The 26239-nt window shown below is 40.2% G+C and overlaps 1 long non-coding RNA gene across 1 annotated transcript in view; it reads right to left on the bottom strand.

The window, feature by feature from the left end:
• The window catches only part of LOC144333682 (uncharacterized), a 268787-nt gene that overhangs the window by 173334 nt on the left and 69214 nt on the right, over positions 1-26239 (bottom strand). Inside the window, exon 2 of the long non-coding RNA XR_013402611.1 lies at positions 6453-6632. This is a non-coding gene — a long non-coding RNA (uncharacterized LOC144333682). The remainder of the gene's footprint in view (positions 1-6452; positions 6633-26239) is intronic.

The following is a 26239-nucleotide window of genomic DNA, read 5'->3' as shown; positions in this document are numbered from 1 at the left end:
TGCCAAGGACAGAGAACCCAAGGTAAGCTTGACCAACACCTATGCAATATCTCCTCCATGGCAGACACCTCACTGACTTGGTCCTCATATTGCCCCTATCTTAGAAGTGAAGAAACTGAAGCTTGGGAAAATTAAGTGGTTTATTTTTGGTGTCACTGGAATGAAGTATTAGAACCAGTTTATACAGCTGGAGTTAAAGTAAAGCTCATTTTCTTTCTGCCATAACCAGAGAGCTATTTAGGAAGACTTTTCCGTGGCACGTCACAGGTTAGCATTTCCCACATGGTATTCCGTAATACATCAGTGTCCCACAAAATGTTAAAATAAAAGGCTGAATTTGGTCAGAAAAATTAGCTAAACAATTCTTGACCCTATAGGAGTTTTCATCACCTGAAGCATTTCTATTACCAATTATGACCCTCAAGGGAGAATACGTACTTCATTTTACACATTTATGTATTTAATTTTTTGAGACGAAGTCTCACTCTGTCACCCAGGCTGGAGTGCAGTGGCGCGATCTCATCTCACTACAACCTCTGCCTCCTGGGTTCAAGCGATTCTCCCACCTCAGCGCCCCCAGTCGCAGGGACTACAGGTGCACATCACCACATTCCGCTAATTTTTATATTTTTAGTAGAGATGGGGTTTTGAGATGTTGGCCAGGCTGGTCTCCAATTCCTGGCCTCAAGTGATTCTCCCCGCTTGGCCTCCCAAAGTGCTGTCATTACAGGCATGAGCCACCATGCCTGGTCACAGATTTATTTTGACACTCAAATATTTTATTCTCCCTCGGTACACAAGTGTTCCATGGAACCCAGTTTGGGCAATGATGCCCATTCTCAGTGAGATGCTTCTTGGTGCTAAATTGGATATGTAACTGCGCAGAGAAAATAATAAGCGTCTCCCCATAAACCCAGTAGCATAAAGCTCACAAACTCGCCTGTCATCCTCCATGTTTGAACATAAACTCAACTGTGTGCTTTGTGACAAGGCTAGGAGAAAACTCACGCTTCTAAGCAAACATCAGCAAGCTTGCATTTTTTGTTATCGTTTGTCCTTTAGAGGAGTTCAGAACTTTAACTAGAATTATAACCAAAGGACAAGAGACTTAGAAACAAAATGATTCTTAAATTCATAAACAGAAAACGACATCTCCATGGCCTCATTAGTAAAAGGTTCCTAAAGCTGGATGTCCACCAGAATTATCTATGGAGACTTTTAATTTGTTGTAATTTTTTACATTTATTTTCTTTTATTTTTATAGATTTAGGGGGTACAAGTACAGTCTTGTTGCATGAATATATTGTGTTGTGGTGGAGTCTGGATTTTTAGTGTATCCATCACCTGAATCATGCACATAGTCCCCATTAGAAAATTTTTCATCCCTCACTCACCTCCCACTGACTTACTTTTCTGAGTCTCCAGTATCTATCATTCCATTCTCTGTGTCTAGGTGTACACACTATTTAACTTCCACTCGTAGGTGAGAACAACAGTTTTTGACTATTTCTGAGTTATTTCACATAAGATAATGGCCTCTAATTCTATCCATATTGGTGCAAAAGATATAATTTCATTCTTTTTTGATGGCTGAGTAGTTTTCCATGGTATATAAATATATATACCATGAAATATATATATATATATACACACACACACACACACACACAGAGCACGGAATACTATATATAGTATATATAGATATGGATATATATCATTTTCTTTATCCAGTTATCCATTGATGGACACTTAGATTGAATCCATGATTCCGCTATTGTGCATAGTGCTACAATAAATATACAAGTGCAGGTATCGTTTTGACATAATGATTTCTGTTCCTTTGGATAAATAACTAGTAGAGGGATTGCTGGATTGGGCAGTAGTTGTATTTTTAGTTCTTTGAAAAATCTCCATACTGTTTTCCATAGAGATGGTACTAATTTACCTTCTCACCAACAGTGCAGCTCCCATCATCCATGGTTCTGATTCAGCAGGTCTGTTTTGTGTTGTTTAGTTTCGTTTTTGTGTTCCATTGGTCTGGGCCACAGAGCCATTGCTCTCCAATGAAGTAACTCTACTTCATTGATAACAAAGACAGAAAATTAAGTTTTCAAGTATTGCCTTGGTGTTCTTGATTTAAAGTGTAATTTTGTGAAGAAACTGGAAATATCCTAATGCGTAAGAATAAAGAATTTCTTGAATAAAATATAGCCCTTCCTTACAACTGAATACACTGTGGTTCAGTACATATCATATTACGGAAGGAATTTAGTACCTCTGCTGTCCCTGCTAAATGGCCCGCCCCACAGCCCTCAACTGCCAGTCGGTTTCTACTTTGCTGTGACATTCTTCTATCCCACCTGCCTAGTCAAGATCATAGACAAATGTCCCCTCGTCGCTTGGGTGCACATGCAAAACTCTGCAACTTATAAGCAACTCAGAGAGGAGAGATGAGGACAGGTCCACCTAGGTGCTACTTTTCACCCCTAATCTCTGCATCTGCATCTTCCCATTTGCTGAAAGGGAGCGGAAGGCTTCCCTGCTCACATTATATTCTGAGTTCCCCCTGTCCTTGACACATGGTCAAACTCAAAGACAGAATCCATCAGTTCTTCCTCTTTGTGTAGGTTTTTGCCATTGAGAAATCCCTTCCTCTCCCCACAAAACTGGGTTTTAAAATGATCACTTTCTGAGAAAGCTGAGAAAGTGAGCTTTGAGACGTAATGAGCAACGGGCTTGTCCTCCAGGCTGCTGCTCATGCCAGGAGTTTCAAGATTCAGCCTTGGCTGTAGACAGTAATGAGGAAACCATGGAAAGAGCAAAATTAAAAGACAGTCTTTCTATTTGCAAATATTGGGTTTATTATGCTTAAAAAAAAAAAAAAACCTTTCTTACTTTCAATGGTAACTTTACTTCTGCCTACCTGGTCACTTTCTCTCGTTCTTAGGGACCACCTCCTTCCCTCCTTGCCCGTCACTTGGGCCACACCAGCTTATGGGGCTCTACTGGGACCCACGATTGAGAGGGACTGATTAGCCCAGGAGGGCAAGGGAGTTGGTCTCACACTGCGATTCAGGCAACCAGAGTAGGATCAGCCAAAGCTGGGACTAAGCCTGCAGTGCCCACAGCCACCTCCACTGCACAGGAGACAATGACTCACTGGGCTTCTGAAGGCAGACATAGAATCCCTGCTTATACTCATATCATGTCCCAGCCCTTTGATAGAGATGCTTGAAATGAATCAATAGCTATAGCAGGGATCATTAAACCTACCAGCAGTATTTGCTTCTGTGTTCAATGATCCACTTTTTCTGCCCCCAAACATTCAAACATTTCTTTTCCTTACTGGGTTATTTTTATCTCTCTCTTCTTATCTCTTCCATCTGTCCCCCCCACCGCCCCAGCACCAATACATATATGTAGCTCCATTGTCATAGGACAGACTTGGCATATTCTTGAACACTCTAACAAAATCACTACCTTTTATAGCTTGAGCATACCTCAAGAAGATATCAAGACCAATTCCTTTATTTCATCAGTGACACCGAGAGATGTTATCAGTCATCTCCCGGATTACACAGCCAGGTAGCAATGGTATGGAAACTAGAAATCAGGTCTAATATTGCACCTCTCCAGTTCTCCTGAAGTGTATTCATAAAAGGCAAATCTGTTTTAATGTTAACTCAAGAAATGCACAGAATGCTAAATCTGTGTACACACACACAAACTCACACATAGCTCTCAACACCACACATAAATGCTTTTGATTATCTTTCTTTTTTTAAAAAAGTGCTTTCCTTGCTTATCCTTTGCAGTTTCAATAGCTCGGAGAGCTAAAAGTTGACTCAGTATCTACATTTTTTAAAGCACTCCTTTTCAGAAGCAATGCCCATTTTGAAACAAGCTTACACATATGTGAAAAAATGTCGTGCTTTATATCATGTTGTGCCTCTGGACATTTTGTCAAATTATTTTCTTTTTTTTTTACTTTGGATCCTAATGATCCCAGACACTCACTATGCAAGGGAGTGAAATATGTTGCTCGCCTCCCTCCCCTTGAAATATTTAAGTAAGAAGGGGCTCTGAGGCTCTGTGTCCTCTGCTCAGATGGATCGCCCACGTCCTCTATTCATATTTGTGCCTGCGTCCTTGCTGTTACCCTCATCTACATACATGCCCTGATCATTTGCAGGCTGTCTTTTCTCCTTTGAAACAATCTCTGTTCTTTATATCCAAGCAGTCAAACTCACGGATTCATTTTACTGTTTCCACTGCTACTTTGCTATGTGGGTATTTGTATCGATGATTGGGAGCAACTAGCAGTACATAAAATACATGTGTTCAGCATTTTTTTCCATGGAAACAAAAGCAGGACCACCTCCGTGTCTCATGCAAGGGCTCCATTGAAAAAGATCTCCACCGGGTGCCAAAGGAAAAGTCATGCCTACCAGGACCAATCTGGAGACAAGAGCGATAGCCATGTTCTTCCTTGAATTCTAACCTTTTCTTGCTCTGTTAGCATTTTCTACAGATCTTTGAGAGGGGACAAAAATCAACATAATATTTTCCCAGGCTGCGATGGGTCTTATGATGTGTGAGGCACCATCATGACCTAGTTTACAAATCTTCATTACCTGGGCATATGCTCAGAGCTTCTGCTGCTTGCCAGCCCTAGGTCTGGGTTTGGTTCTACTAAGGACCACTTTCCATTAAAAGTCCTGGCTGTCCCCTCAAACTCAGAAGACAGCCTGACTTTCTTTAGGACTTATTAGAGTGTCCACAAAAGAGTTCATTTAATGCAAAATGTTTATAATTTATTAGGATCATTAGAGCCTCAAAAATCAGATACAACATTTCAGCAATGGGATAGTCCAAAATCACAGAAAGCAGTTCATTAGGAAAATAAACTATACCATTGTGCTTAAATTAGAGAATATTTTCTCATTAGTAAAATAGGATAATGCAAGATATCTGAGAAGGAATGAGGGAGAGCTTGCTAGCCTTGAAGACATAACAAATCATTGTGACACTATTTCTTATACAGATAAGTGATTCTCGTGCTTCAGCCTCCTGTGATGCTTGCTGATGCTTTCTTGAAGAGAGATTCTGCCCAGGGACACAAGACAGCTGCCCACGGGAGATAATATAAGGCTCCCAGAAGGCTTTGCAGCTGGCAAGGGGAGATAGAAGAATGTCCTTCCAGTCACTGATGGGAGCCTGAAATTTCCCTTATAGTGAATCATGAGGTTTTTTTACTCAAAGATTTGGGCTCTGATAAAAATACGAATGTCCCCATGAGGAAGGAGTCTTCTGAGCCACCATTGTCTGCTTATACCTCAGAATGAAATATTTGTCAAAACGTTTCTTGGGAGTGGGCTTTGATAGGGCAAGGGATGTGTTAAGGAGAAGTTTTTAGATAGCATTGGTTTAAGAAGATGGGGAAAGGTGCTAACCACTGAATACACCATGGAAAATTGCGTATTCAGTTGTTCACACCTTTCCCCTTTAGCAACTGAATACCCTGGAGGCAAAAGGAAGAATGGGAAGATGAAAAACTAGCAGTTTCGTCTTGAGTCACCTCCGCCCTGGTTACTATATCCAGAGTTGAGTTCCCTGTCAGTGGAGATGTTCTAGAACAGGATGAACAAGGGTTTGGCTGGCAAGAGGGCCATAGACGAGATCTAGATATCAAATGCATGGCTGGACTCAATCCATGTAATCATTAATTTTGCAGGCACCTACTGTGTCCCTTCTACAGACACTGTGATAGGATGTATATGGCATTGTTGTAGCTTCAAGGAGCTCACTACGTCAAAGGTAAATCCAACCAGCTCTGCTTGCCAGTCTAATGCCTCTTCTTTGTGAACTCTGCAGAGGGTAATAAAATTTTTACTTGAGCAATAATATTAACTAAAGGCTTTGCCCAAGTGTGTGTGTGTGTGTGTGTGTGTGTGTTTGTGTGTGTGTTTAAGCCAGTTAAGTGGCACACCGAGCTTCTCACCCTGCAGCGGCTGCCAATAGAGCAGTTCATCATTTCTTAGGAGAACTGCCTAAGCCTACAGGACTCTGTGTAAAGAGATCTGATTAGGGATTGCAACATATGACTCATAAAGGAATGTTGTACCTTAGATGTTCAAAGCATTCCTTTTAAACAGAATTCCGAAGAGCTGTTTCTTAAGAACTATTTAAATAAATAATTTGCTGAACAGGAAAGACAAATATTCACTAGAAGTAATTGGCTTTTAAAAAGTAACTGATTCAAGGGAAAAATCAAAGTCAAACCAGCCTCTTTCATTTTTGTTTACAACATCATTGAGGGACTCCCAAATCACCAGTGTCCATGTTCTCGGCTGCCTCCCAGAGCCCTCCCACAGGGAACAGGGGATAGAAGCTCAACTCAAGTGCATAAGAGCAGCAGTTTGATCCGAGAAGAACCAATGAATTGTACTTACTTGTCTTTTTTTTTTTTCTTTTATAAGAATCTTTCCTCTTCCCATTTCAGTTTTTGAGGCCAGGAACTTGTATAAGTACTTCTCTTTCTATGTGGGATCTGAATGTGCCCATACGAGTAAGACAGTCATGATCATCTTCCCAGTGGAACAGTAGTTAACAGTTTTGAATCAATAATACACCTGCAAATGAGGAATGAAACAGTACACAGGTCTCAGTAGCGGAATCATTTCTTCAAAACTAAATATTATCTAGTTATGATATAAGGATTGTGGTAATACTAAAAAGGTAAACCAGAAATTCATCTTGACACTATTTTATAAAGATAAAATGCCCTGTAATAGTAATACTTTCCAAAGCATTTTCACATACATTATTGAATTCAGTCCTCAAGAAAAGAATAAGCAAATATATTATCTTTATTTTTAAAATGAGCAAACTGACAATAAAAAGTTAAATTTCTAGTCCAAAGTTAACAGATGAGTAGGTGAAAGACCTAATATTTGAACCAAAGTCTTAATACTTTACGGTCATGATTCCTTTAGTTGAAATGTACATTCTCTAACATACTGTCTTTTTGACAGTCTCCACGATTTTTAGCTATGCAAATATAGAAAGTTCTTTCTTTTTTCGGTAACTCAATCAAGCTATCTAGTAACAGATATTGTGCATCAGGGCTGACACGTGGAGGTTACAGGGAAATCTCAGAGGTGATCTCTACCTTCAAAGAGGCAAATCTCATACAAAGGAAAATATAATGCATACTTAAGGAAAATAATAAGAAGCAAAAGACCAATGATGATTGTAATAATTAAGGGAGGCTGGGGGAGTAGATTGGAGTTGATAAGTAGTTTGTGAAAAAGCTTCAAAGGAAGCTGGATGGAGTGGATATGGATATGTATAGGAGGGGGTAGGTGATGTCTGCACTCAAGTGGGCTTGTAGAATGTCATACACTTCTAGGATATCAGTCTGAAGGATAATGGGGGTTGTGTCCTGGGTGGAGACTGTCCAGTAAGTTCCAGACACACATAAACTGAGTTTTGAGACAAGGATACAGTAACAGTAAGGATCTCAGGGACTTGAACAGGGCAAACCAAAGCAGTGACCATTGCCCACTGTGCAATGACTTTGTGGGCACCAAGAATAATCCGAGTGCAAATGTTCAGTCTACAGCTTGGTCAATATCCTGCCAGTGGCTGCTCGCTCTGAACCCACTGAAGTAGTGTGTTTTCTCAAGCTTGGTTCGAAAATGCAGATACTCCTTGACATACAATGAAGTTACAATCCAACAAACTCATCATAAACTGAATAATTCTAAGTCAAATCATGGAAGGTCAGGGACCATCTGTTCAGGTTAGATGAAATTGTCACTCAGTGTCAAAAGTGGAACAGGGTGCAGAAGTCAGGCTGTGGCTGATAGATGGAGAACTAAAAAAGTTAAGGACAACAAATAAAGTCAATGATGGTGGAAAATGCATGAAACTCCATTCAGAGGGAACTGGGAACCTACACTAAATATGGTGCCATTAATTTAGAAAGCAGAATGTGTGATTAACTTCCATGTCATCAGAAGACCTCTATCTTGCAATATAGTTGATGAAAGGGCTGTAATGGGTAAGAATCAACAATAATTACTAGAATTGCAATATCAATAGTATTATAAACATAACAGCTAATATATATGGAGTACTGACTCTGTGAAGGACTTGGCTAAGCATGACATACGTAGTCTTCCAGTTAACTGGCAATAATACTGAACGACATGCAAACTCTCCACTCACTCTATACATGTGAAAACTGAGCCTGTGACTTTCCCAAAGACTTCACTAAGGAGTAGCAAACCCAGTGTTCTTAACCCACTTGATCTGATGCAGAAACCAAGTTATATATGTACTGAAGGTGTCCTTTGCATGAAAGATTAACTTGTAGATGCCAAAGTATTCATGGAGAAGAATTCCACTGTGCATTTATGAAATAAGTAAATAGCCATGTATGATTCAATGAGGAACACCAGGTCAGAAAAATCCAGAAAGCAAATGAGAATGTGTCCGATGCCCTGTTACTAAAGTTTGCATTTCTCCAGGTTAGGGAGAAAGAACCCCTTCTTGAAACCCTGCCTTGTGCCCTAATGTCATGAGTCTTCCCAGCCCGCTTTGGGGATGTTCTCAAGCTCATGGAGGGAATTCTTCTCTCATCTTGTGGTTGAATATGCTGAGACAGAGGATACTGTCCTACTTTCCACCTCATTCAAGAAGTAAGTCTCCTGCACTCAGCCCCAGCCCCAGCCTCAGGACCTTACCCCAACCACAAGTCCATGGGATTTTAATAAAGAATATGAAAGCCTAAACCCTCACGCAGTATTTTCTTTTAAAAATTTCCTCTCAACCTGGCATGTGTGGTAGAGAAATGAAACAATTCATTTTGACAAGTTGCACTAAACTGAGGCCTGAAGCATACTGTGAGAGCCTCTCTGTGGATCCCATAAAGTACTCAGGAAATATGCACTTGACATCTGGTTTGCTGGATTCCTGCTGAGAAATGGAGGCTTTGGTGTGAGGCTGTCGGTCCGGACTGGCAGATTGGCTGTGCATATAACTGTGCATGAATCCACACAAAGGGGTCATGTTCAGGCAATACTTGGGCATGTTCCAACAGAATCTCAAGAAGGCACATGAGCAGAGATTGAACAGTTGGATTCGTGTACAGAAAAGGCAGTGGTAACTTACGAATGGGAATGTTAGGCATGCACCTCTAAGACATAGCGAACATGAGGTGCGTGCTGCAGAATATGATTCAAATACCAAGATACTTTAAAGTACATATACTTGGAGGAAAGGGGGAAAAATAATAAGACCTTGGTAATTGTTAGCAGAATTGCAAAATTGCACTTCTCAGTGCTTTTTGGGTAGCTCACAATAAAATATTTTTAAATATTTTAAATTTTGATGTGAGTTTCAAGGTATAGCCACAAAATAGAAATGAAACATATGAAGACTAGCTTACCATACTTAAAGTCCAGTGGCAAAAAGACTGTTAAATAACAAATCTAACTGAATTTTTTACAACTTTTCTAACACATAGTAGCACCTTATTGAGCAGCATAGCTAAACGGTGAAATATGCAAGACTTGGGGTTAGGTTGCAGGGTTCAAGATTGAAATCTACCACTTCCTAATAGTAGCCTTAGGTAAGTCAGTGACTGAAATGCCTTGTGCTCAGTTTCCCTCATCCGTAGAATAAGGATGTTAATATATTCTTCAAGGCATTGTTGTGAGTTTTAAAGAAGAAGAAGAAGAGAAGCGCCTTGAAGCTTCTCCACATAGATGCCTCTATGGATTTTTGGGCTTACTGACAGCACGGTGGTGGGGTTCCAAAACCCAGTTTTCCAAGAGGCAGGAGGAGGAAGCTACCATTCTCTTTTGCCTTTGAGCTGGAAACTGACACAACTTTATTTACACTGTGTTCAATTTGTCAAAGCAGTCACAGAATCTATTCAGGTTCAAGGGCAAGGAACCTAAACTCGCTTCTCAATGGGAGATCTGTCAATGAATGTGCCATCTTTAATCTGTCACATGGGGTCACAGAGCCTTTTGCAAACTTAGTGAAATCTATGGGCCCTCTTTCCAAAAATGCAGGTGTGCAAATGTACTGGGATCAATATTAGCTCAAGCCTTTATGAGAAACTAACATAACCATCACTAAAACAAGATAGAAGGGTTAACTCTCTTTTACAGAAAAGTCTGGGATGATGGGGTACAGCTTCAGCTACAGAAGGTCATTCAGGGACCCAGGTTCCTTCTGATTTAACGGTCTGTTAATTTCTGAGGTATTGCATTTCTTAAACAAAACTGTTCAACATCACCATATTTATGCTCCATTCCAAGAAAAGAGAGGAATAGGAAATGGAGGTCAGGTACATGGTTATAAAAAATATGCCCATATCACTTTTGCTCATATTCCTTCAGTTACTTGCGTACTCAAAACCTTGTCACTTTGTCACATCCAACTGCACAGAAGACTGCAAAATACACTTGTTTAGTGATCATGTGATCAATTAAATCTTTAAATGTCCCATTACTAAAGAATAGAAGAGACTGGATATTATTTATCAATTCATAGGCTCCTGTACAGCAAGTAACAACAACAATAAAACCTTGAACGCAATTTCACATGGTTTACGGAAAATCTAAGCACACATTCTGGGATCTTAACCAAGGATCTAAAACTAAGAATCACCTTGTTTAGAATTTTAGAAGAAAGCATTTCAGGTTATAATATTTTTAGAGCTGGCAGTATCTTTTTTATGATCTAATCCTCTTCTCTGATTTTAGAGATAAGAAAGCAGAAACCTAGAGAAGCAATTTCTTGCCCAAGGTCGTATACCTAATTACCCGGACCAGCCTAGTTCTCCTCAAGGTTAATCAGTGTTCTTTCCACTCTGCAATGACCCACTCCCTTTCAGTTCACCAACTAAATAAGTGCAAAACATTGGTGGCAGAGAGCTATGAGGAAGTGTATAATCTCTTTGGAAATGTTAAGCTATGCATTCTCTCTTGTATTTTTCAAAAACATGTGCCAAGCACTGAGTCAGGTGCTGACAAATATGGGATGCATCATAACAATAAACAAAAAGATCATGCCTTTAGGGAGCTCACAGTCTAGTTTTGGAGGGAGAAGGAAATAAGTATTTGTTATGCAAAATGATAAAAGTGTTCCACTAGAATAAGGGGAAATACGAAATCACGGAGAAGGGAATGACAACTTGAGTAAGTCATGACAGGCATTCCAAAGACAGCAGTGGGAATGCAGTAGGAGGAAGCAGAAGGAAGCAGAGGACACACGGTGAGAGGGAGAGAGCAATGGCAGGCTCGTGGTATGGTTAATGCCTAGAAGACAGGCATCTCCCACTCCCTAAGTGAGAAGCAATCGCTTAAGCAAGGGCAATCATGGAGAAGTTGAGAGGATATATTAAAGGGAGCTCAGGAAATCACAAGATTTGTCAATGAAGTTGCTCTCAGGTATCAGGAAGAGTTGGAACCTAGGATAGTTCCTCTGTATTTGGATCAGACAACTGTGTGGGTGGCAAAGAAAGGAAGAGTGGAGGCATTCTGTTTGAATATACCATGATTAAGGTAACTTTGTTTGTCCAGGTAAAAATATAGAGTAGAAGTCAACGGCATAGTCTTAATCTAGGAAGAGCAATCAGGCCTGAAGATACAAACAGGAGAATTTTGTGTTTACATGGTAGAAAGCAGAGGGAATGGCGTACAGAGAGAGTGTAGCATGAAAAGGCATTTAAGGGGAATATTTGTGACTCCCAGTATTTAGTGGTGGTATGGGAAACTGTAGTCAATAAAGGAAATTAAGGAGTATCAGAGAGGAAAGAGGAAAACCATGGTACCTTAGTGTCTTAAAAGCAAAAAGAGAAGTTGCGAAATTCAAAAGGACAGTAGTTAGCAATGCCAAATATTGCCAAGCTATCAGGTGAGCAGGTGGATTGTAAATTGTTCCCCGAATCCTGCATCTGGAAATGATTGCCATTAGAAAGAGCAGTCCCAGAGGAGTGCTGGAATAGAAGGCAGACTTCAGCAGATTAAAGAAGTGAGATAGTAGCCACTGCTGGTGTCAACTTCTTGCTTAGGCAGCCTGGCTATGAAGGGCAGGAGAGGAATAACGCAATGGCTGCAAGAAGGTACAATATGAATAAGACTTTTACTGACGGGAGAGATTTGAGTATGTTTCTATGCTGATGAAAATTGGGTAGCGGAAAAGAGGAAGTTAAAAAAAAACTTTATAAAGATAAGAGAAAATCGATGGAGAAAAGTGTGAAACGAGGCAAAACTTGGCTGGAAGTTAGATGAGAAGAGAATAGAAAGCAGTTTTTCTCTGTTTATTTGGAGATAGAAGGAGGATGGAAAGAAAGGCAGGACAGAAGGGAAGAAAGAACAAAGGAGAGAGGGAGAGGAAACTTACTGAGGGAAGAGTTGAGGAAAACCTACATAAATACATTTGTAGGTATGGGGGTGTGAGGTTGAGAAAACTCAAGCCTGAGCGTTCTCTTCCGGAACCGGAGACAAGCTCAGAATCTGCTGGGAATAAGCATGGAGATGAGGAAAATAAGTCTAAGGAGAAACATAAAGGCTTGAAATGGACCAGGGGCATGTGGGAATACAAACGGTATGTGCTTTTGTTCAGAGCTGCTCAACAGCTCTAGGAGGGTTTGGTCTGGCATGGGGCAGGGGATACATTCAGCTGGAAAGGGAGAACAGCCAGGACATTAAGGCTATAGGGAGATGCAGATGAAGTGGCCCAAGGGACTAGGCTGGATGTAGAGGTAGAAAAGATAAAAGAGAAGTCAGAGAGCCTGGGATACAAGGAGAATAGCCTGGGGATTGAAGATACCTAAAGGCATGAGATAGAAGTGACTACAGATAATGAAAGGCCCAGAGTGGGAAATGCTTAAATAGTCCAAGTAAATCCCTATGTGGGTGGCAAAATAAAGGATTACTGAGAGTTCAGTGGAAAATTGATTGATTATGCAAACAGTAATGGTCAGAGTAGGAGTGGAGAGGAGGATGGCTTCTTCCATTCTGTTAGTCAGTAAGAAACAGTCACTATCTCCTCTAACTAGGGGAGACCTTCTACAGTGTACACACCAGATGGTTTTACATGTTCTTGGCTGGTGCAAGGACCTGGACCTTTGAAGGGTTTTGTTTACAATGTAATAATGTTATATAGTTTACGAACTAATCATAACGCATCTATTGCCTTTCTCCTCAGGCTATCAACAGCCATTTATGAGAGGAAAATGCAGACTAGATGAAAATGTAATATAACTAGCTATAGAATGACCACTGGGCAAAGTTCAAGAGTCATTCTTTTCTCTGAGATTATCAGACCACAAAGGGCACAGTTACAAATTTGGCTTCGCCCATGGAAACAGGCCTGCAGGTGCAGGGTTATATAACGTCCTGCTCCATTTACCAAGGCTCTGATGTCATGGATAACGGCATTCCCTATATCTGACTGTGGAAAACAGTGCTAATACTTTAGTATTTTCACTAAGAAAAAAAAAAAGATTCTGTGTGTGACAATGGAGTTTATGTCCTGTTTCTGACTTTCGTACAATCCCCAGAATTGCACAATTATCATTTAGTCCTATGACCACAGTAAGGAAAGATGGAGGAAGAGAAAGAAGGAAAGAGAGAAGGACATCAGTAGGAAACATCTAAGCAACAAGTTAACAGAATTTGTGAAGCACCGGAAATTTCTTAAACACATTTAAAAATGCATTGCAACACTAATGGGCTAACTCGTCTATTACATTTCTTGGCTCTTTTTTGAGCCAGAGAACCATAATGAAGCCCATTTGCCTACCTTGTGCATTTCACTTTCCCCAGATTCCTCCACGTGTCCGCATGGCAAAATATGCCCTGTAATGGGTGAAGGTTAAATACATGCGAACCTCAAAACCCATTCATATGACCAAAAAAATGTACTCACTATCTGCTCCCTTCATTCACCCATGAGGCATTCCTGTAACAGGCTTCTCAATGGTTCTCAGATTTGCAAATTGTCTCCCATTCAGTTCACTTGAACAGATGTTTATTGAAAACTTCCTAGATGCTCGGCAGAAGAGAGCATGGACTCTGGAGCCAAGATCTGTAGGTTAAATTTTACTTTGCCAGTTTAACAAGCTAGCTTTAAAAATCTCTTCTTCAATTTCCTTGCCAAAAAAAAAAAATGTAGAAAGTAGTAATACTCTACATCATAAGATTATCATGAGTATGAAATGGCATAGCAGGTGGAAAGAGCTTAGAGCATTGCCTATGGGACAATAAGTACTCAACCAATGTTTGCTATTATCATTAGATGCCCTTGAGTTTATTTAAAAACGTAGTGTATGATTTAATTCTTGCTCTCAGTCTTGTTTGTGGTAAAAAGAGAAATGATACAGGATCAGTGTGAGAGAAAAATAAAACATATCCAATTTATACCAAAATGTGTAAATACTCTAAATGAGAAACAACCAGTGTTAGCAGATGTTTCATTAAAAAAGTGCCCACATAATATGATCTTACAAGAAGTGGAGGAACTTTGCTAAATAAAAAGGGAAAAGGAGACATTGCAGAATAGGATTTAAAAAATAGACTAGGAAGCTATAAAGGTAGGAATGATTGTATGAGACAGAGGGAAAGAAGGAGAACCATATGCCCTCTAAGCAACGTGCTGAAATGCAGGGAAATTGGATGGAAAGATTGGCATGCCAAAGCAATACTGCAAGAACACCAAAATGTGATAACTGTGTCTTGAAGAGTGCAAGACACACACTCTGGCATATTGGGAGAGAGAAGTCTGGTGCTGTGATTCCTTCTATGAATTTGTTCCAGTTTTCCCGCCACACCAAGAACTCCTGAGATAGACCATACCGTATTCACCATCAAAACCACAGCTGCTTTCTGTGACTGACACAAAAGAAGTGTTGAATAATTTGTACAATTAAAAGAAAAGAGGAAAGTGAGAAGGAATAAAGGGAAAGAGGAAGGGAGGGAGGGAAGGAAGGAAGGAAGGGAGGGAGGGAGGGAGGCAAAAAGGGAGGGAGGGAGAGAGGGAAGGAAGGAAACAATTTGCAACGTCAGAGCAGGATGATGTAATGTCTAGCTCCAGGAATGGGGGGGATATGTATTTGACTGTGCAGACTATGCCAGTCTAATGCCCATGCTTGTTCACTAGGAGGAGACTGTTTCAACTAACTGTTTTTGCTGGTGATGGAATTTGGGCTGCAAATTAAACTGTTTTCTCCTCTTCCATTTTTGATGACTATCCCAAGGCATTTCATCCAGGGTCAGCCCCAATAATAAGGAGGCAGATCTGTATACTAGACAGAATAGTAAGCATGCTAACTTAAAGGTCATCAAGCAGTCATGTGATAAAAGACAAGCTAAAATAAGGGTGCCACTGAGCACTGAGATGAAAGCTGAGTAACTTCCTGATACAAAACAAATGTAGCAGAACAGACTTCCCTCTCTTTTCTTTTTTCTCTAAATATGAAATTTACTAACATTTTAACTTTCCTCAGAGAGCTGCACACGGTTTGAAATATATATATATATATATATATATAGTTTGTGTGAGTTCATCAAGGATTGAGGAGACTAGGTGACATATAGTAGGGGTTAATCACAAATTCCCTCAGCAGGGATCACAGGCAATCTTGACTGACTTCATTGAGAAAGAACGGATGCATCTTGGAAAGAGAAAATCTCTGACAAGTCATTCGAAGAGCAACACGGAGTGTGAGGAGAGAGCAGAGAGCATCCCAGTGGAAGCCTTTCTGCCCTTTAGTGAAGATTAACCAGCACCTTTGCCTTCATGAAAATAAAGGATGGAGAAACATTTATGCAACTTGCAGTCACCTGAGCTTTGCATGTTTCCTATTTCAGGAGATTTTCCATCCTTTCAAAAATTCCACCCACAAATCACCAGGGCTCCAAACAACAGAGCAGAGAGATTTTAAGGAGTCCCGCAAAGCGGGAGGGGATGGGCAACACCAAATCTTTAGCCTCATCTGTTTCTTTTTTGTTGTTGTTTCTAAAATAAAGCTGCCATTGGCCCGGTGTAATCTGATAAGTGTCTTATTATAAACTTGAACATCAACGGAGGGTAAAAAAAAAAAAAATGATGAAACTTGCAACTTAAAAAAAAGAAAAAGAAAAAAGAAAGAAAGAAAGAAAGGGTCTAAATGACTGGCAGTTCCCATTTCTTTACAAGTGTTACATTTCAGTCCTCTGCCACTACCACATGTTTCCTGTTCACAGATAATTTGTACAACATATTTTATCATTCAGTTTTAGACACAGTTGAAAGGCTTTTGCCTAAGGCTTGGAACACTTTGAAAATTGTATACCATTTGCAAGGCTTTCTTCTGCTTCACTGTGCAATTAGGTGACTGTCTTTCTATAGACATCGAATTTATCATTTATGGGAGGGTGTGTGTGTGTGTGTGTGTGTGTAAAACCAAGGTGAACTAGAATGAATGAGAGAAGCTTTCAGTAACCTATAGATGAGGGATTAAGAAGCAAAACAGTGATTTCAGCTCTTTGAAGGACTATACTTCTCAAACAGTAAGTGGGTTTTCTCCATTAAAGAAGTTAGGTTCTGGAAGATTTTCATTCCAAATATTGTCTCCATCTTTACTCCACTCTGCATTCCCTACTGGTAGTTAAATCACAGTGTAACAATCCTAAAGAAACCCAGTCTCATTAGTTTCTACAAAAGCGATTTCAGGACTTTTTGTTAGCTTCCCCTGCCGCCTACTTTGCCCTGTCTTGCCTGAATTTCGCAGTTTGCCTGTGAAGCAGTGATGTGCTCAGAGCTTCCCCTGGTGGAAGTTGCTGGCAAAAGGTGTTCTAGCCAGGAAGGGCGAATCTGAGACTTGCTCCCAGGCATGGACTCAGCGGAGTGTTCAGTTGCCCAAGAACAGAGAGTACACAATGTGACTGGAGGTTCTGATTGAATTTCCTATGCGCTTCTATGTTTTACATAACCTGAATTTTAAAGTCAGATTTGATAAAAGATAACTTATTCCCATCATTATGCCACTTTGTATTTTTCCACTGAATAATGCAAACGAAAAGACAGAGCAAGAAAGCCTGATTCAACCCTCCCAGGAAGAGCTTGACTTTCCTCTGAGGTTGAATTCCGCATCCATCATTATGCAGGCAATGTGGTTCTTCTCCTGTATTTTAAAAACGTGGCAACAAAATGGTTGTGGAAAAGTCTAAACAGCATTGACCGTTTTGAAGAGAGAGGGTATTTAGGCCTGCATAGGCCCTTTAAAGCATGGTTGTCTTTCCTTCTTCAAAGGTAAACTTCCCATATTAATTTCACTTATATCATGTCTCTGTAATATTTGTTAGCCTATAAATCCTGAATATAGCTTTGTGTCTATTTTAAGTCATAGAGCCTGGCAAGGCAGGTTTTACGGGTGTGGGTGGGGTTGGAAACTAAAAACTATAGTCAATTAATAAACGTGAGCACTGTTAATTATAGTGACCAGGATGATAGGTTTGTAATCCACGCCAATGGTGAGGAAGAAATAACAGAATTTGAAATCTATTTAGAACAATCTGTAAACGCTCATAACAAAACTGAGCCTTAACTAATGGAGGGGAGAGAGGGAGGGAAGAGAAATGTTTCATTTGGTACTGTTATTTTGTTTCAGGAGATGTTATCAACCTAACAGCAGCAACTTTTTGAAACAACTAATCATTAGATTTAAATAATTTTATAGTCCATATCACTCTGAATGCTAAACAGGCTAGAAACACCAGAAACATCTTCTGATGTAAATCTATTTAAATAATTGCCTGAGTAATACACTTTCTATGATTATATATTTATTAGAGACAGATTAAAAAAAAAAACCCACACAATTATATTCAAAGATGAAGTCCACCTATCAACGACCCTGTCTATTCAGAAATAAAAGCTGGACCACAGAGGTTTCGTAGGTCTCCAACTGGACACAGGCACATTTGACTCCTTTGCTTCTTTGACAAAACACTGAGGATAATGTAAAATAAAGCCACTTAGAAATGCTATCCTCTGTAAGTACTAGGAAAGGACGATTAGAGCTGTACAGACCTTTGTTAGATTTATACATGTGCACAGAGCCAAGACCGAGGGGTTTGGGTCAGTGGGAATGTCATTATAATAATAATTTATGGGAGGGCAACAGCAGTCGGAAGCAGCAAAGACACTCACGCTGGAAGAGCCATCCTAAATAAAGTGGAACGTACTTTCTTTTTGAAATCCATCCAGGATTCTTTGCAATGACATAGACTTTTGGACCCCAGAAATCAGGGCATCTTAAGCAATCGTTTATCAGAGAGGCCTGCAGTCCCTAGGGGGACCTGCAGGTGGACGTATGGAACTCAACACAGCAGCTTTTCATTAAGTCTTGCCCACTGCCCCTTTCAGTTTCCAGAAAGCAAGGACGTGATTCCTGACGATTTGCCTGAACACCTTTCACCTAATCAGCTCAGTTCTTCAGCCCTTTGTGAGGAACTTTCTTGTAGACTGAAGAGGCTACATGAGAGGCTACGCTATTCTTTACTAGCCAAGTGAGGATGGGAAAGTATGAGTGGGTGGGGGAAGGAGGGCTCTCTTTTTAAACTGTTGCTTCCTTAACATATGGCCCAAGTGAGAGCAAATCCTGAGAGATGAGAGAACAGCATCTGCTCTGGTTTGAATGTGTCCCCCAAAAAGCATGTGTTGGAAACTTAATCCCCAATGCAACAGTGTTGGGTGGTGGGTCCTAATGGGAGGTGTTTAGGTCATGAGGGATCCACCCTCATGAATGGATTAATGCCCATTATAATAGCGCTGGAGGCTGTGAGTTTCATATCTTGCTCTCTCACACTCACTCGTCCATCAGCCTGCCGCCATGGGATTACACAGCACAGAGGTCCTCACCAGATTCCAGCACCTTGATATTGGACTTCTGAACCTCAGAACTGTGAGAAATAAATGTATTTTCTTTACAAATTACCCAGTCTGTGGTATTCTGTTATGGAGACACAAAACATACTGAGACAGCATCTTACAACAATCTGATCACCTTATGGATATGGACTGGAGAAAATTCTTAACTGTGGAGTTCAAAATTACCCCACATCTAAGAGGCAACTTCCTATATACTGAGTTCGTGGGTGTACATACAATGAGAATACATCTTCCAGGGCAGGGCATGCAAGCAGCTGAATTCACACGCAGGAATTGTTCAAGAAATTGAACCACTGTGGGCTGCTTTTTAAAAACTATGACTTTCAGGATTCTTAGTTGAGCCTATTCTTGACACTGACTTTCTATATGACCTTGGGCAAATCATTTAACCTGTAGGTGCCTCAGCCACAAGAACAGTATGATTCTTTGTCTAAGATGCAATTTCAAAACAGAAACTCCATCTTCATTTTCCTTCCTTTTCCACTGCTTGATCTCATCATTGCAATGCACAGAGCTGCTCTTAAGGTGCTTTCTGATTGACCTGCCTGCCCGTGGCATTTGAAAGCGTCATTCCTTCTCCTTGGCTGACTCACAATGTGCACCTAGCTGGAAGGAGGGTCTCTTGGTAAGGAGACACACACATTTGGCTCACCTGTACAATGTGCAGATGTGCAGGCTTGAGCTCCTCTATAGACTAGACTATGCTCCACCCCCAGATCGCCAAGTAGAGACTCAACATGAACTGAAGGTCTTAATGTCACCTCCTAATCCTACTGTGTTCTGTGACTCAGCACTTCAAGCACTGTAGATGCACACAGAAGCCACTGCAATTATGCCTCCCATGTGCAAGGGGGCAGTAAAGCTCACACGTTAAAAGGTCAGTTTTGGTGGGAACAATCTCTGAGTTCAAGGAGTAGGACTTTCAGTTACCCTCTCACAGATAGAAAAGTTCCTGGTTGATAGTATTGCTGCCTGTTGGAGGATCACATTTTCATTTTGATAGCCACTGGCCCAGGGCTTTAATAGAGGTGATGAAGAAAAAGTCAGGTTATATAGGAGAGCACTTGTGTCTTCTGAAGGCAGAGAAGTTAGGAAGCTCATTGCTTCTTCTCTTAATATCCCCTATTCTATCAGGAACTAGATGTCTCAGGCTTTCTTCTCCCAGCTGAAGGAAAGGATGGAAATTCTCATCCAGGAATGCTGCTCTGGGGGTCAAAACCTTGGCATGGCCTCCTTGGTATGCCGCAAGGATCCTCCAGGCACTTCTTAGCTCTTGCGGGCACCAAAGAACACAGGTGCTTGTTCGTAAATCTTAATAAGGAGTAACTGAACTAACAGCACACATTTGTCTCAACTTGTAACAGAGCAAGTGGAGACATTTCCTGATCCACTTCAGGAACTGGCAACTTGGTGCCACTTCACACTAAGGACTGGTACACTGCCTGCTGCCAGGGAAACTACCTAACCCCACTTCTCAAGCACTTAGTTGAATTGAACTCAAAAACATTTAAAAATCCTTCTAAGAACATTCAGCAAAAATTGACTCTACTAATCTTATCACCTTCTACTTCAGACTCCTATTTAAGCTAGTTTACCAATTTCCCCTACACATCCTGCAATTAATAATTCATCTAGTACTACTCAATCTGTGGGACTATTATTTTTGGAAAGGACTTCATACATTCAGTACTTGTTTACATTAAATTCTATTTTTTCTTTTCTAAATCCAAACTTTCCTAGTTAATAGGACTTAGAGGAGCTAAGAATATTAATAGTTCTTCTAGATGCAAGTCTGAATTCCACATCACCCTATTTGTCAATTCTCATTGACTGCATGACAAAAGTCATCCAAACTTTCCTTTCTTTGAATGTTTCTTTTATTATTGTTCCTGGGCTTGATAAAAAGTGATGAATACAGTGACTTTTCTCCCACGAGAAATGCAATGATTCATACTGCATTGTACAGAAAAACAACGTAGAGAAATAGAAACATGCAAACTACCTAATGCTTTAATAAAAGTAGACCCCAGTGACCCTTATGTTCCTTTGACTGCTTCCAGAATCTCCAAAGTTCACTGGAGATTATGTCCAGTGGATTGTAGTTTGTAGTGCTATACCCTATGTATCTTGAAATTCAGACTTCATATATTCTACATATTTTAGGCTAAAGGTAAATTCAAATTGCACATATCCTCACACATTTTCTTGCTATAATCATAAATATGATCTTACAGGGAGTACCATTTACCTTTTGATTGAGAGATCAACATCAATTGAATAATCATAAAGAAATGCTTCCTGAGAACTCTCTTGAAAACATACAAAGCCTAGAAGGGAGGCAGAGTGATTCAAAAGCTTAAGTGCTGTTCTAGCTCATGAATCTCAGGCCCATGTCTTATGTTTTTCAGAATTACATTTTGTCCTGGACATTCCCCCCCCCATGTGTAGGGAAGGACTGATGCAATTTCAGGCAATAACGAGATACCTGTAGTATTAGAGGACAATGAGTGGGGTTCTGTGGGGAGGAAAAATACTAAGCATTAGTTCTGCTTCTAAGCCTGACATCACTGTTACCAGCTGCGTGGTTCACAGGCTCCCCAAATTCTCTGAGCCAGAGTCTGGCAACTCCAAAATGGAAATTGCATGAAAACCAACCTCACAGGATACTATGTTGCTACTGAGAAAACTTTTAAAAAGTAATGCAAATTATAAGTGTAACAGGCAATCAGACGTGCCCAGGATGTTGATCCTATGTATAGATTCAACACACAGACATCAATGTTTTTGCTGTTGGACCAGGAAGAAAATGCTAAGTACGAATTTCCAGTTTTCTGCAGTCCCTTTCCTATTGCTAAATGAAGATCATCCCATCATTGTGTATCAAATGCAGCATATGTGAAAATACCTCCCAATCATCTTTCACAGGAATTCTTTCCAAGTGAGAAAGTAAGGAATGGGGTCATGGGCTTTCTGGAGTAATACAACCCAGGTTTCTAGTGTGATTTTGATTAGCAGATTCTATCCCCAGTTTTACTCGTGCGTGGGTAAGCTGCAATCTATGATTTCATGCATTTTCTGAAGGAAAAAGAAGGAAACTTAGCTAAAAGTATTTTATCACATTTCATAAGAAGGACTCCTGGAATTCATGAGAAGTCATCTGAGACAGCCTACTGCTAATCCAAGCCAGGCAATTAATCATAACGCAACAGACAGAAAATGTGAATTGACAGTTAATGGAGCATACATTTAGGTCACAGCTTATCACCTTCACTATCATCCTCTTCATCCTCTTCCTCATCTTCATCATCCATAGCAAAAGTAGTGAAATGCGGGTGCAGTGATTCTTTCTGTTTTGGTTCTTAAAAAAGATATAAGTCAGTCAAATGTCAGCCCGTGCCAAGCTTTCTTGTGGAAGATTTCAATCTATATTGAGAAAGGCTTCCATTGTCCTCTCTATCCTCTCCTAGATGTTTAAAGTGTCGTGCTAACGTATCAAGTCAAAGTGAGTTCTAATGCAGGAGAACACATACCAATGTACAGATTCCTTTTATTAAATTTGGGGGGTTTTGACCTTTCCAGATTACCTGACGTTATCCCAGATGTTGCCTGTTTACTGTGGGGCCTCAGTAACTCATGTTGGCATTTAACAAAATTTAGAAATATGGGAATTTTTTTAATGTTTTCACTTTTCTCAAGGAATTTTGATTTAACCTGAAGCCATGAGTAAATTCAGATGGGTAACAATTTTAACTACCTCAAAATGAGAGATCATCTGTAAATCATTAGGGTAGATTTTGGAGCAAAAGCAGAAATTTTTGCAATGCCTTCTTTGGCAGAAATCACTCTGCCTATAAGTTAATTAGGGTGATATTGCCATCTAGTTATCTGTGGCTGGATCATAGACAGCAATAAGGGGGAAATTTTGTATTAGCTCAGTGAATAAGAAAGAAATGCTTCATTGCAATGATAGAATAACAAATTGGCTGATAATTAAACTGGTCTGAATTTACAGTGTCCACAAAGGTCTGGGAACCAGCACAGCTCAGTCTTTGTCTCGTTGCTCTGTGACCCCTACAAGCTTTCTTATGGGAAATTTGGGAACAGAATTTGATGAATCTGGTTACAAAAAAAAGTACATCCCTGATACATAAAGTATTTTTCAAATGCAAATTCCAAAATGAATATATTAGACACATAAGAAAGAAGATTGATAGAGAAAATGATGCTCTGAGTCACTCCAGAGTAAGAAGTTACATGAATAAAATCTATCATATCCACACACACACATACACATGCACACATACATGTGTATACATGCATGTGCATGCACACACACATGTGTATACATGCATGTGCATGCACACACATTCTCACACACTTGCACAATTGAAGTCTTGCACTCCAGCCTCTGTGGATAATTTGTGAATTCCTAATACTCCCAAGATCAGGGGAAGAATGGAGAGTTTTCTCTAACAGTGTCAACTATGTGAGATAGCAGAAGAAGGAAGTTTTGTGAACAGATCAGCGTGGCTCTAATACTAATTAATGGTACATGACTGGCTAAATGACCCAACCCCTCTGATCCTCAGTCTCCTCCTCTATAAACTGAGAATAAAACACATACCTCATTGGTCCCATCCTATTCTCTCCACCCTTCACTCTATAGTTCCTCATCATGCAGACAGAATTTTGGCTCTTCCAAAGCACTGCTGACTGGCATTGGTCAGAAACTCAGAATGGTAATGGTGAGCTTCCAACTAGGTTGCTACACTTCTCTATCTCTCTCTAAATGAAAAGAGGGTCACTTTGCTTGAACTGTCCCTGTATTTTTGGTTTGTAATAGAAGTTCCTTGCCTCACTCCTAGAATTTCAGCCCTTTTCAATTGTTTATGCTGTTTTTGGCCTTGTACTTACTTCCTCTTTGCTCACTCTTTGGGTGGCCACCATTGTGTTTATGAAATATGCCCTGATGCATTTCAGGAGGCTGGTGAACACTCATTATAACGTTTAGGACTTTGTACAATTTAATCACATTCAGAAAATTCCATTTTCTAGATGGAATGTTTGGTTCTGTTTGGTTATCTGTATTCTGTCATTTCACTGTATCTCATATTTGTAGTGGGGTGGAAGAGGAGGAAATTGTGCAAATGGAAGAAATTTTGCTGCCTAGATTTTAGCTCAACGGATTTGGAAAAAGATTTGCTCCCCTGATTTGACCAGGGTTAATAAGGACCACATATATTAAAGTGCAAATTTCATTCTAATCATTCTCTCTTTAAATACGTGAGCCATGCTGGGTTGAAAACGCGGCTCTGAGTTTGATGTATCATCTGCTACAGAGCAGAGTTCATGTTGCTTCCATGTTGGTGCCTGGTGTGTTTTATCTGCTCTACATCTGCCCCTGGTTTCAATAATTCACTTTGTTCCAAGTTTGGGGCATGTGTGTTTATCAACGTTCTTCTTTGTTCAAAGGAATGTTCTATGACCCAAATCACAAGATTTTCCTTTAACTTGTCCCTCCAGCTCCACACAGGGAATGTCGTACTTTTGTTTACACAGATATCCTCATCATTTGTTTTTCCTGGAAGGAAGGGCAGCAATGATTTTATCTTGAAAAAAATCATATTTTCCCACTGTTGTAATATTATTGGGACTGATGTCCTTAGGACCATTTCTTAGAAGTGCACATTTCACTTATAATCATCTAGAATCCAATTGCATTGGGCAATTAATCCGATTTAGATGAAAGGCAAGTTTAATTACCCATTTACTTTATTTCTCACCAAAGGACTCCAGGACCCTGATTTATCTCACAGAACCATGATCCCAGGTTACTACTGCTCTTATACTTTTTTAGAGGAATCCCATGAGATTGACTCTTGGACCTCTCTGAAAGAAAATATAATTTATTTTGGAAATGACATTGATAGACTAAATCTCCATGAAGGAGAATAACAATGTTGATAAGCATTAAAAGGAAATGCTTCTTCCCCATCCCTCTAGTTTCTACCAGCTCGCTCTCCTTTCTTGTAACTCCCCACAGGAAGCAGTCATTCTCCTTGGCTCTCCCCTGCCAATCGCTTTATAGGAGCAGACCCCCAGCAGCATCCTACACTGCCCGGTCCTGGGTGGGTGAGACTATCATTAGTAGAGTTCAGTCATAGAAAGCCCACTTTGCTGCACACCCAAGCCACATTCTCCAGAATCAGTTTTAGCAACAAGAAAAGAAATCTAATTATAGGCCTCATAAGAGCCCTCCCTCTCATAAAATGCTGCCCAAATCCAAAACATGCACATATAATTAGTCATCTGCTGGCATCGTTCTCCTGTCGCTTCCAGTTATTGCCTAGTTAACCAGCAAACCCCAGGTCTGGACCGAAGGACGCATCTGCAGTCATTCGAGGTTACAGATGGTCACAGCTGTTACAGAACTTTCCAACATCTAACCTATATCCCTTCCTTTATTGCAGAAGTAATGAATGAAGTTAAGATTGACATAAAGCCCAGTATTCTCAGCAGGATGCATGTGGCAAATTTACAGCAATAAAATAGCAACATACATTGAAACTCTGTGTGTATGTGTGTGTGTGAGAGAGAGAGAGAGAGCAGGGGTGTTACTAGCATCTAATAAATAGAGGTCAGGGAGGCTGCCAAGTATCTCATGATGCATAGGACAGCACCCACAACAAATAGTCATCCAGCCCAAAAGGTCACTAGTGCCAAGGGAGGGAAACTCTCATCTAACCTCATAACACAAGCATCATGGTGGTTTTCCCTACCCAGGGAGGCCCCTATTCTTTGGTACTTCACAAGGACACCACAAGATGTATGCTATTTAGGCAACAATCATTCATAAACACATAATGAAAAGGACACTTGTGAGTCCCCAACTGCAATTTACAACTCCATTATTCAATTCAAAATCCATAACATTAATACAACATCATACAAGCGTGATTGCAAAACGAAATTCCAAACCCATAATTCACCATGCCGCAAGTACCTGATTAGCTACTTGGTATAAGCCATTCTCCATTATGTATCCCCAAATTATCTAATTGTATTAAAGACATAATTCTGACTTTTCCATCCTGTTGTGTTAAATCTCTAAGGATAGACCTAAAATGATTTTCCCTTCTGATTTACTCAAAATAAATAAATCACTAACCTTCACATCAAGCTCCCGGATCCTTTTTTCACCCCACCTCCTGTCCCCCAGTCCTGAACTACAATCAACTTGGCACTTCATTTTCACATTTTTTCCCATTAGATTGAAAATATC

This window comes from Macaca mulatta, chromosome 13 (genome assembly GCF_049350105.2).
Source record: "Macaca mulatta isolate MMU2019108-1 chromosome 13, T2T-MMU8v2.0, whole genome shotgun sequence".
NCBI classification, from domain to species: domain Eukaryota; kingdom Metazoa; phylum Chordata; class Mammalia; order Primates; family Cercopithecidae; genus Macaca; species Macaca mulatta.
Note: the sequence above shows the minus strand (reverse complement) of the source record. Positions and strands in the feature narration are given on the sequence as shown.